Source organism: Ornithodoros turicata, chromosome 4 (genome assembly GCF_037126465.1).
Source record: "Ornithodoros turicata isolate Travis chromosome 4, ASM3712646v1, whole genome shotgun sequence".
NCBI classification, from domain to species: Eukaryota; Metazoa; Arthropoda; class Arachnida; order Ixodida; family Argasidae; genus Ornithodoros; species Ornithodoros turicata.
The window spans coordinates 45377327-45390534 of record NC_088204.1 but is presented as its reverse complement, the minus strand read 5'-3'; the positions used below and the strand labels follow the sequence as shown (position 1 = coordinate 45390534).

At 43.3% G+C, this 13208-nt stretch overlaps 2 long non-coding RNA genes across 3 annotated transcripts; both read left to right on the top strand.

Annotated features, from left to right (window-relative positions):
- Window positions 1-4803: 4803 nt before the first annotated feature.
- LOC135393083 (uncharacterized) lies at window positions 4804-6485 on the top strand. Its single transcript, XR_010422439.1, has 3 exons — window positions 4804-4937; window positions 5502-5562; window positions 5966-6485. It is a non-coding gene; the product is annotated as an uncharacterized LOC135393083 (long non-coding RNA).
- A 1115-nt stretch (window positions 6486-7600) lies between these two features.
- On the top strand, window positions 7601-10066 carry LOC135393082 (uncharacterized). Of its 2 annotated transcripts, XR_010422438.1 has the most exons (5): window positions 7601-8448; window positions 8512-8637; window positions 8713-8805; window positions 9091-9251; window positions 9310-10066. It is a non-coding gene; the product is annotated as an uncharacterized LOC135393082 (long non-coding RNA). The 2 variants fall into 2 exon arrangements; XR_010422437.1 differs by having other exon boundaries at window positions 9091-10066.
- Window positions 10067-13208: the final 3142 nt, after the last annotated feature.

Below are 13208 nucleotides of genomic sequence, written 5' to 3'. Positions count from 1 at the left end.
CTTCTCAACTCTTTGAAATATTTCCTGACCCCACCCTTTCTTCTCGCCTCCCTTCTGTTCTCCATGCAGGCCTTCTAAATATTTACACATCTAAGGAATAATAAGAGCAGATATATCAATGATATGAATAAGACCTATCAAATTTGCAATTGATATCCTTGCTCCACGTTTCGAATTTATTTTTAATGTCATTTTCACAGGGAGGATTCCCGGTGAGAAAGGAGGAGACAAAAACAAATTAATAAATTACAGACCAATATCTGTGCTGTTTTCCCTAAGGGCTTGGAAAAGATAACAGAAACGCGACTATGTAAATTTTTGGCTAAACATTTCATTCTTGCGGATAATCAACATGGTTTCCGAAAGCGAAAGTCAACTGAAAGTGGGAAGCATCACCTTGAGGAAACAAAGTAGACAGGAGGCTCACGAACCGGCAAATGAGCGCTTTATTTACAAAACCAAAATCAGGTGGGGGTTAGAAGGTCGCAGAGGGAGGTGGAAAGGGAGGTGCAACCCAAGGTTGGCTTAGACAAAGGCTTTGTGAGGCGATTGTAGAAGCTTCGAGAATGATCCATGACGCGTTATCTTTAACTACGTAGAGTCATTCAGTTTTTGGAAACGTGGGAGCACAATCAATGCATGAAGCAACATGCTTGGCTATGAGAGAACTGATGTTCTGAGGCTGGAACAACATAGCTTGGCTAGTTCTGAAGAATTGTTATTGTTCGTAACCGAGCACACGTGTCGTTGGGTACGTTGGTTAATGCATCGACTGCTTTCCCAATATAGGGCATACAACAGCTCAGAGGGATTGAAAAACGACACCAGTGTCTTGCACGCTACAATTGAGATGAAGAAATGTGGTGAAGCTCCTAAGCTTATTTTGAACAGAATGGACGAGACGCGTACCATCCCAGCGGTGCAACCTCGTGAATCCTTCGAACAAACCCAGAACAGTTTCCTGGTTGTCGCGTGGCCCAAAATTTGTCATCAAATTCCCACCTTCCCGACAGCGTCGATGCTTCATACAACAACCTCCACCCTTTCACTTTGCAGCGAATCTCGGGATGGGCTCACGCAAAACAATGGGAGAGATGTCTTCCCTGTCCTTGTGTTTTCTCGAAGGTCGGAGCGGTCGGAGGATATGTCACGTGGGGCTCCGCTCACGGAGTGAAAAAAGCGAGCCCCCCGGAATACGGTAACAACGTTGCAAGGTGAGAGCTGGGCGCTCCGTCGGGGCTTGACGTCGCAGTTCTCAGAAATAAAAATAAATTTCTCCAACTTTCGTGTCACGTAGAGCCAAAATATTTTGCAGGAATGTCAAGTGAGACAAAAAGATTTGACAGTGCTTAACTGACAAGACACTTAAGTGACAGTGACAACTGATTAAGTGACAGTGACATAACTTTGGTAGGATGCTGAAGATATACGAGGGTTAGTCCGTAGTGGCAGTACCACGAAATAAAGTGTTCGAAATCCCCGTTGCAAAATAAACTAGTGTAAATAAATATTGTCACGTAGCGAAATGGGTCGGCGAGTCGTCGAATAAACAGCGAACGGTTTATTAGACTACTTGGTAGCAAAACACAAGAGTGATAGCTTTCTGAACACAACTGAGTCCAAAGAATGAATGCTCCAGCTTGGAGCGCACAAGCATTTAAGCGTCGCGCCGAGAAGTCTAGAAACAGCACGTGCGTTTGCCAGAGAGCAGGCGATGTGTCTAGAAGCTTCCTGCTTCTTCTGCGGCATGCGCCGGGATGAGATGTACCGTTTCGTGCCTGCCCTGGAAGTTTCGCGATGATGATTCGTGGCAATATTATCTGACTATAAAATGCACAGTCGCGCGCGGGAAACTGCCAACGGCGAATGACTAACCTGGACATAAAAATGCAAACACCAAACTGTCTAACCTGATAATAATATAACCAACATACTGCACTCCGTCGTGTCCGCCGTGATGAGCCTAACAGCTGCAAAAAAGAGCCTTTCGCTCGGTAATACGGCTTGGACAGACACCCAAAACCAGTGAATTTTAGTGGTTGAATAGTGATGTTATGTTCTTAAACACGGCATATCATCCTACGAAGCAGTCAAGCATATTCCTTGATTTTCCTTGTTTCGAGAACGTGAATTTCGAGACCGGGAATTTCGCGACTGGGAATATCGAGGTCCTTCCTTCCCAGCAAACCACCGACGTCCTAAGGACATCCTCGCATGATCCATAGGTCCTGGTTCCTCATGGATGTCCTAAAAATGTGTTTAAGATATATTTAAAAATGTCCTAAATTTATCCAGTGAGGTGTCCGTATGGTATGTCACTGGGACTTCCTGACAACATCCTACCTGGATGTCAAATTTAAAGTGGAATGCATGCATATTTCTGTGCGGAAACTATTGCAGCTTCATTATACACAACACCGTTTTGAGCAGTATGTTGGAAAGGCAGGGCCATAGTGATTTTGAACATCGACCAAAAAGTATGAAATCATTATTGAAGCGCATCTGGCAGGTAACGCAACAAACAACCAATATTCCATGAAACTTGTTCCCCATATCATTGTTCATATATCACCTGTCCACGAAACCAACATTGCAATGCATGGCCCAAGCTTACCTGAATTGAATGAGAGCGAATTACTTTTGGAATGTAGAAACACACATATTTCATGCTTCACTACACAAAAATGTCTCGTACTCTGATAAAGTGCACCTATATAGGTCAAGTAAACAGATGTCCCTATTTACGCGATAACGTCCCCGACTTTTTGTCTATTGTTTCTGTGTCCGAAGTTTGCAATGATCTGCTTGTTGATCTAACAAAAATACAGGGCGTTTATTTTTATCCTTTACAGAGTTTTCTAAAAAGGCTATGAGAGCAGCACAGATGCCGTTTTTGCAATTGAGTTATACGGCCATGCGGACATCCTCTGGAAGAGAGTATTTAAGTACAAGTTGACTAATTACCTAAAATATATTAATTAACTCTTTAATTAGGAAATTTTAGACAAAAGCGAGATAGCAGAATGGGAGACAATCCTCTTTCAAAGCCATTTTATCTTTTAAAAGTCCAGAAAAGAGCGCGTGCCGTGAAATATTGATCACTGGATTTTAGTATGCAAATGAGCAAAAACGAAGAACCGAGCCTCAAGAGTGCATCATCTACGCGGACGCAGGCTTATCAGGGCCAGAAAGCGGTTTATCTGGCCAGCATATCGGCCTACTCAAATCGTCTCCATCCTCCAAATCACGTGGCCCCTGACATGCAATGAGCGCTGTGTTCCCTGCGTTCCCAGTCGCTGCGGTTTCCTCTCAAAATTCAGGGATGGATATTTTAACGCACGTGCGTGTTTCAGGATTAGCTAGACGCAGAATTGCTTTCAACAAGTATAATCTCTCATTCTGCTACCGCGCTTTTTTCCAGATTCCCCTAATTAAAGAGTTAATTAATGAATTTAGTGTAATTAGCCAACTTGTAGTTTCGTACATTCTTCGAGAGGACCTCCGCCTCGCCCTATAATTCGATTGCAAAAATGACATCTGTGCTGCCCTCATAGCTTTTTTATAAATATTCTGCAAAGCATCAGAATAAACACTCTATAGTACTTGGACTTGTTGGAAATGATATCACGCTAGAACTCTGGTAATCAATCTCACGAAGCTTGTCTCCCTCCAGCTCGGGAGTGATTACGTAGTATATGGGCTGTAGTTCCACAATCTGTGATAGCAATTAATGAGAATGTTGAAATGCCTTGCGCTGAGTTGAGGGAAGTATTTTGGCTGTGAAACTACCTGCGTGGCAAATGCTTCAAAGATAGCGCAAGCTTGAAACGGTGGACCAGCACAAATCCCGCTTACTAAAATTATGTGTTCGGTGTTGTACATAGCGGTACAGCCCTGCCAGGTCGCACAAAAACGGTGAAAACATATTGAAAGAGGCACAGTAAAAATATATGAACGACCTTAAAGATCACAATGGTGGTTACGACGGTGATCCCCCCCCCCCCTCTCCTCCCCAAGGTGAAAATCTGAACTGGAATGCGAAGGGTTCCATTTGTATGCCAAAGTGGTTTGAAGAGGAATAAACCGTTTCTGGTTCAGAGGGAAGTGCTTCCACTTGATTGCCAAGTGGTTTCCAACTGTTTTTTGGGTCGCGCAGAGTACTGAAATCGAACAAGAGATAAACTGATGTTCTGAGGCTGGAACAACATAGAGGGGACAGATACACACAAAGCCTCAAATTGCCTAAGAAATCAACGATGAAAGATGAAAGTCACTGAAAAGGTTAGCCAGCTGTAGGGATCGAACCCACATCTTTCATCGTTGATTTCTTAGGCAATTTGAGGCTTTGTGTGTATCTGTCCCCTCTATGTTGTTCCAGCCTCAGAACATCAGTTTATCTCTTGTTCAACAGGTGCCGCTTGCGTCGATTCCCGTCGTATGAATGTGTGTATGAGTGAGCAAAAATGTAAGAGTGAAAGGAGGGTGAGTGAGAGTGAGTGGCTGGTTTGTCGTCCCTTCAGATGACGCACCCCGAAAGTCGCTGGAGAGGCGTGTTAGCTTAGCTCAATTGGTAGAGCCCTCGACCGGCAATCCAGAAGATGTGGGTTCGATCCCTACAGCTGGCTAACCTTTTCAGTGACTTTCATCTTTCATCGCTGAAATCGAACTTTGCGCAATATTCAGTTGAGTTTGAAACCGAAACTTTAATGGTCTCGTCGTCGACACGAGAAGCAAGACCGAGCGCCATCTGCATCAGTACAGTACGTGCACTGATCTCGATTGTAAAAGGCTGGATCGCGGATAGGGAGCGCGAGCGTGAAGAAACCGGCCGCCATCTTACGGTGCCCACAAAAGTCGCCGCAGCGATCATGGCAACTTCTTGCAATTACGGTCGTACCAACCGTACTGGCAATGTTACAGGGCCTAAATTTATACAGGTGAGTCACTCTTCATCAAGGAATAAATAGGCGTCCATTCTGTATATTTAGTTGACCATTATGAAGTGTTTTTTTTTGCCCAAAACGAGCACTGGATGCAGGTTGCTTGATCGCTCTTCCGACGTTCAATCGAGCACACTTGCATTTTACCCGGCGGCAAATACAGTTTGAGTGCATAATATGCTTGAAAGAACACGTTACACTACACAGGTAGTGTTGTCATCAATATATGTGCGAGCACTCGAGCGGTTTTTTGCATGCATTGCTAGCATGGTACACGGTGTTCTCTGCGGAAGCAAGTGCCACATTCATTTCTTTGAATTACCTTCACGCACAAGTTCGGTATTACGTCATAATGAGACCACGATTGTCACCTTTTTTCATGTATTGGTATTGTTTTGTGCCTTGGTTTGATTTGTGACAAAGAATCCTACGTAACGGTGGTGTGGCGCGACTTGAATAACGCCTTTGAGCTGTATCGTCAGCTTGTTACGATAGTAATAATGTGTAGCGTGTCGTGCTATTTGAAGCAGTTTTTAAGGCAAAAGTGGTCTCTCAATACAGGTTTCGTCATGAGGGCTACCCAGTGAATAATCTGTGTAGTGTGATACGGCTGGCTGTACAGGTAAGTATCACGTTCCTCATCCACTGGTTTCTACTTTACCGGAAGGAACAACCTCAGTGCACGCACTGTGGTTAGCCTCTCTCAGTTTTGGGTATTTTCTTACATGTTCACATCAGAAACACACCTTACACTTTAGGCTCGTTCACCCAGCAATATAATAATTAGAGATTATAATTCTTTTTAGAAGAGTTCCCCATATTCTTTTTAGAATAGTTTTTCATCTTTTTAATTTTTAGAAGATACAGGGATTGTAAACCATGTTTTAAACTGATGTTTTAACATTTGTCCAATGCATTTATTAAACAACATATTCATTTTTAACTGGTTGCACCCAAACCAATGATGTATTATTTCCTTTGTTGTCGATGCACCATAAAAATTGGAATAATCATCATCAATGCAGGTTACTTCACAGCTGCCTCGACATACTCAAGAAATGGGTGCAGAACATGCGTAATGCCCACAAACTTTGATTACCACAGCACCTCCAGAAAGTATGTGTCACATGGGATTTTTAAATGTATTCACAGTATATAATACCTTGTATTAACTGTTGTAGATCTAAGCCGTCTCTACAGTACACTCTCAGAAATTAAAACCGTGAGAACCGTGATAATTGTTTCAGTTAATAGGCATGCACGTATATGCATATTATTTCTTGAGAATGCACTTCTCTGGCTACTGGTGTTGTTTACATCTACTGTTGATCACATTCATTTATCACATATTATATTCTTATATATATTATTATATTAACACATATTTGATCACATTAAATTCAAAATTCATCATATATAAGAAAATACCAGGAGGGAAGTTGTTATTCATTGCTCATTCTAACCTAAAATTGAGTGCTACAAATTTAGAGAGAGTACCTGTCCATTGTCATTCCTAAAATATATATTGTCATTGTAGCAAGGTCATAAAACAATAAATGTAGTCTTTTGTGACCTCCCTGCACGTTCCTTGTATCCTGAAACGCATAAGTGCAAGAAATAACTTGAATAAACTTGATGTTGTATAAACTTGATATAAAATGTTGAATAATAAACTTGAACTTATATATTCTCTTTACTCACCATCAGTGACCTTCTTTACAAAAGCATATCGTGTTAGATTTTTTTTGTTTACGTTTCACAGACGGGGTACACGAGGGCCAAAATGACAAAATCACAACTGTTTCAAGCTCCAAATCGTCCTGCTGCAATTATCCTGTTGCAGACCATACGTGTGTAGTGCAAGAAGGCCCTTGCACATCAAAATGTAAGATGGGAGTCACAGTTAATGCAAACTGGTTCCTATCAGAGACTTCGAAGCTGAACAAAATTGTGCAAACTGCGGAAGGTGCCATAGAATATATTCAGTAAGCGTGTCTGGTCTCACAACGGTGCTGCGACGCTCTTTTAGATGACGATGATACTCATTGGAGTTTCAGATGTGCAGCTGCATTTTTTCGAACGTGCTCCACATAACAAGCATGACAAAGTCAGCACTGGATAGCAGGCCCCCGTTCCTAAGCAGCTTTGCTCACGCTGCAGTTGTATTCAGCAAAAGCATGTGAGTACTCGAGAAGGACATTCAGTTTGGCACAACCGCGCCTGCAAATAATAAGAACAAATGAAGGAAGAAACAAACAAACATAGAAGGGCTGTACTTCAAAAAGAGGTAAATCTTGTGTCTCAAGGAGGTGTTACCACTTTTAAGTAACTTAATTGATTAAGCTTACATCACTACCTGATTAACTGTCCTAACGAGCGTGTTCTAATTGCGTGAAGCAATTATATCACGCTCACAACGTATTTGGGCTGCTTCGGTGTGTCCATATTTGCGAGGCAAAGCACCGCAGTCGTTCACTAAAAGACACTTTCTGCAGCGGTGCTTGATATAAATCATACGAAACCGATACACGGCTAAAACAACGGCTGTGATTCTACAGAACGATCTCTTTCTGCCATGCGAGTATATCCTTTCCCGGACCGTTCTTTATGGAACAATTTTTGTCCAGAACGCAGCACGGGATATTACATACATGGTGGTTGTTAACCTCACATCGTTTCTTGTTGAAATATTGGCTGGGAAACGTACTGTAGTACAATCCCCAGCGCTGCACTGCTGTGACGGTCTAGTTTCGGAATGCAAAACATAACGTAATTAAGAATCGAACGGCAGGACACCTGTGAAACACTGTTAGGATACATCAGTATACTGGCACCTTATCACCAATCTCCGTTGCCTCCCATTGTTTTCTATGGGCGCACACTGCGCTTTAGGGCCTCCCAACATGGCGGCCCGAATGCACGCCTCTCCCTCGCGAGCCCCTCTCCCATGCGCCATCCAGCCTTTATAGATAGAGATCAGTGAGTACGTGTTTTGAAATGTCGTTGCGGTTGGTCGTCGGGCTCGTCGGGTCGCAGTTTCCGTCTTTCAACTCTTCAAAACGGGCAAAAACGTGAACATTTGGAATCTCTGTCGCCAGGCGCTGCATTATGTACAACTTCTTGTGTTACAACTTCTTGTGTTACAACTTGTGCACCAGCTCAATCGGAAGAAACTACAAGCGAGGCAGGACTGCAATTACGCTGGTAAGTAGTAGTGACTTGATATTTATGTACATTTATTTCAATGTGTGGTTCTACTCCCTGTTATTACTATTGTTTAAAATATCGTGCAAAATAAGTGCAGGCTACCTGTTGGGTAAACTCCATGACCTCCTGCTCGGCTTCTTTACCATGGTTCCTATTATTTATCTGAACTTCGTGTAGCCTGCTAGTGCATGAACTGGCTTTGTTATGAATAGTCTTCTAGCTGGCAGTTTGTCATACAAATGGAGGAGACTTGCAGGATGCTTATGAATCACACAGAACAAGGGCCAACGACTGAAGTGAGGTATGGGGCATGATTGTTGCAGGAAAACATTTACGTGTACTTTTGCGAAATGTTTTTCTACAGGTTTTCCCAATTAAACTGAATTCCCAGTTTACCACTTCAATATGCACCACGTTTATGTAATTTTGTCCTCGGATGAGGCAAGAATGGATGCAGTCTCATCTGCCACGAGGAGTGCTTCAGAATCAGGTAGGAACAACAGCACTTCTTACTGGCTATCAGGCTGATATAAATGTCGTAAACTGTACTTTTTGCACGAAACAGGATTGCAGATACTAAAGTAGCAACGTGGGTAGTTGGTGCTGACGGCTCATCTCAAAGCAGAAACACAGGACTAGGACGACGTGTGAAAAAGCAGTAAGTTCTGTTTACTCGTCGTTTCTGTCATGTGTTACAGCTTCGCTATGAACAGGACTGCCGACTGTTGGTGAGACCAAGTTATCTTCACGTAAAGCAGCGTTGCCACTGGTGTTCATTTCTTCTTTTCGGTGATAACAATATGTTCGGGTGCAAGTGTCGTAGTACAGTCGGCTTGCGCTTTTTCGATCACTGCCTCCAGATATCTGGCATCACTTATGCCCGATTAACTAGCATACACAGGAGTGTTATGAGAAAGGATCTGAAAGTTGCCATGTTTTACAGATGCGGAGAAAGATCACTTGCGCCACTCTGATGCACTGCCGAATTTTATGGCAAGTCGAGTCTTTTCTTTCCAGTTATGCGGCTGTCATAATGAACGCCACTTTGGCAGTGCTTAAGTTTTTTCAGTAAGCAAAGCATGTCGTCAGTTGTGACTTGGGTAGGTGAGCATGCGAATCTGACTAGTTCTAGCAGAGGGTATTATAGTTGTTGGCATTTCAGTATTGTGAACTCCTTGGCTCGGCCTCTACATATGCAGTGCTGTCCTGTGAGGCCCGAAACGTAGCCAGTACTCAACGTGTTCTTTGCGTGGATCATGGTCGTCGCATAAGAGGAAGTAGAATTTTGAAGTAGCCCGTGTGTATGTTTAATATGAATCAGGTTCAAACTTGGGCAGGTTGGTGTGACATACTAAAAGCGTATGTTTCATGCCAGGGAAATCCTGGGCGCTGAGGAGCGCGACGTTGCGGGCAACGAGCACGAGCTGTGCAATGACTGTGCAACGAGCTTTATGTGTGGTCTCATCTTGCATCTTACCCAATATGCCATTAAGCGAAACAGACAACTTCGTGGCACTATTATGTTTGAAGTGGACACTGCGATAAAAAGGCGGCTACGCCGCGGGAAGGAACGTGCATCAAAAGAATCAAGAGCCGAAGATTCATCTCGCCATTAAATCGAGAACCAGGGAACTGTGTGTGACAGTGCGACTAAGTCAAGTCAAGAGAGAAACATTTTAAAGTGCAATATCAAGAAGTGCCGAAAATGTGTTCCAACATCAACCAGGTAAATGGGTTTGACAGTGCGACTAAGTCAAGTCAAGAGTGAAAAATTTTCTGCAAATAATCTGCATCAAAAGAATCGAGAGCTGAAGATGTGTCTCAACATTAAATCAAGAGAACCAGGCAACTGTGTGTGACTAAGTCAAATCAACAGTGAAACATTTTTATGTACAATATCAAGAGTGAAAGTGTTTTCGTATTGCAGCATAAAATAAATAACTTTTGGAGTCTTGTTATGTGATGCTGTTTACCTCTGCTGCAGATAGGCACTGATGTGCAAACAGTGTTGAGTAGAACAAACCGATGAACTGACATAGAGGCAAGCTAGTGGACAATCTATGATAAACACACCTGAGCAGTGGGTGAACACTGAAGACTGCACAGTTCAGCTGTCTTGTGTAGTCTCCAGTGTTTACCCATTGCACATGCTTTAACATTTCAGCAAGTCTGTCCACCAGTATGCCTGTATCTCTGTCATTTTATGAGCATTCGGGGCACGCCATAAAAGAAAACACAGTATGGAAGAAAGATCCATTACAGGTCCGTGAAATGTAGTTTGGAACGTTATAAGGACGTTTTGAGGAGATCCTGGGATGTGACTTTGGCACTTTACCGGTAGTCCCACAAACGTCCAAGGGATGATAAAGGATGTCCGAAGGACGTTTCTATTGTTTGGAGCTGAACGTTCTGGGGACGTCCACAAGTCATTGTTGGTTTGCTGGGTTATTGCGATATCTCGTTGCGTCTCTGACAGATTTTCACATTGCTGTTCCAGACAACATGACAAACAATAAAGCTGCAAAACACAGTTTGAAATGTTTTATCAACACGCTGACACTAGTCTTGGAACTTATCGTATGACGGAAAGTATAGCATCTTTTTGTAACAATTAACATTTCTGCATAAGAGTCACAAAAAGGCGTACGCCTCCCGTTTTCAACAAATCAGGGGAGAGAAAGATGTCATTCCGGATGATAGTTGGTTAGGAGCATACTATGCGGTAAAGTTCATTTCTGACGTTGGCGGTGGTGGCAGAGGCTGTTCTTTTGTTGAGCCTTTTGTTTTGTTTTGCGACTTGCAGCTTGCAAATCACGCTTTACTTCTCCATTACCATAGGCATCAGCCTTGACTGCTCTCATGGCGGCCACAGCTGCCACAAAGGCCAGCTAAAACAAGGCAAGCCCGAAAGACCACAGTCCCACCACCAGCAGAGAAGCCTCCACCACCTCCAAGTGTGTGGTCTACCGAAGAGTCTGCCGAAGCGTTACAAGCCTACCCCGCCACCAGTGCCACCAAGGAAACTCATCCCTCGACCAGACGGAAGGGTTCCACCCACAACAAAAGTCTCCTTTGGCTATTGTTCTCCAAGGGCTATTGTTGTGTCTCTCCGACAAGCCCCACAACTTCCCGAGGTAAAGCAGGCTCTAGCCTTCAAACCTGAGCTGTTGAGGATCACTATGCAAGCCAGTCACGGATAAAATCTAAAACAGTGCAACGATTATGCAGTGGAAGTGCAATGGACTTCAGGGACGAATCAGTGACGCGAGAAACTTTTTGTTACGTTATCCTATCCCAGTGCATGCTAGCGTACATAGAAACTGCGATCAGCAGTATTTTCAGGATCTCAAACTATGTTTGTTACATATGTGCCCGGTACACAAGAGCCGTGTACTGTTAGCAATCCGGAGAGATATTCCGTCGGTTTTTGTGCAGTCATCTAGTGTCGGCTCTGTGGAATATATTTTTGCAAAAGCACGCCTATCTACAAAGACAGTTACCATTGTTGCAGCATATATACCTCCGAAGAATGTAGTTGATACTATGCAATTACGGACATTTATCTCCTTGCTACCATAACCCGCAATAATATGTGCTGATGTAAATGATCATTCACCTCTATGGGAAAGCAAGAAAACGGACGCAAGAGGACGACAGCTAGAGAACCTGGTTATGGGTCTTGATCTTACAGTTCTACACGATGGCTCTCCAACGTTTTTACGCGGCCCAACCTACAGCAGCTGCATTGATGTCACACTGTGCACAAATGATATTGCATAATACCTTACATGGGATGTGGATCTTGATACAAGAGGAAGTGACCACATTCCAATCTATATTATTGAAGAAAGCTGCAGGCAACAAAAACTCAGAAGGTCCCTTAGAGTCTACAACTGGCATGATTTCCGGCATAAAAGCACAGCATCCCTCTCTGGCTGTGGATCTCCGAGAGTCTTTGCAGCAAAAATACAAGAAAAAACCTTCGGGAAGCAAGCAAGACAGTTACAGTACCTCGTGCATATATAAATATTGATGCTATGTTCCAGCAACTCAGGGTCCAGCGTAGAAGGGCTGAACTTCGATTCAGACGATCAGGGGACCTAAGACATTGGAAGGGGGCCACTGCACTCAAAGAAAAAATCAAGAGACATCTCAAACAATTAGCCATCAAAAAATGGACCGTGACATGTGCCTCATTAGGTCCATCAACAAGTAGCACCAAGACATGGCGCATCATAAAGAGCTTGAAATCACTTCCCAAGCAAAACATCCCTTTCCGTGCCATTGCTCTGAAAACTGGGATCTCGGAAAAAATGATTGCTGAAGAATTCCTTTACGACATTAACAAGACCGTCTGAGGCCTCTTCAAGCCCCATGCATACACAATCAGCCCGAACTGCCTACGTAAATGTACTCGTGTCCAAACATAAAGGAACACCAGAAATGGATTCAAAATTTACCACATGTGCGTCAGGGACTTTTAAACGCTGACATCGGAGGCCGTGCATACGACTGGATATATGACTACCTCACTGAAAGGACTATAGAAATGGTTACAACAGAAGGAAAAACAAGTGTGATTACAATAAGTCATGGAGTACCACAAGCAGGTGTCATCAGCCCCACTCTCTTCAACCTCGTCATGTATGAGTTTGTAAAGCTTCTTCCTAAACGTGTTAAAATCACCATGTATGCAGATGATCTAAGGTCTCAGGACGGTACATCAGTTACATCAAGACAACACTCGAACATGCTTTGGAAACTATCGTTTGTTTCCTAGAAGAACATGCAATGGACCTCTGCCCAGAAAAGACAGTTTACATTGCCTTCACCCGTAAGAAACTAAAAGACTTCAGTCTAGAAATAAGACGCGAACAAATCAAGAGGACACGTAGCCACAGATTTCTGGGAATATAGTCGTACATCAGAACCTCTCTTCGACCGCAGAAATAAATAAACTACAACGAAATACTAAGACCTAGTCAAATGTCATGAGGATGCTGGCTGGCATGAAACGAGGAAACGGAAAAGCCATCCGAAACGTTCATCAGGCCGTGATAA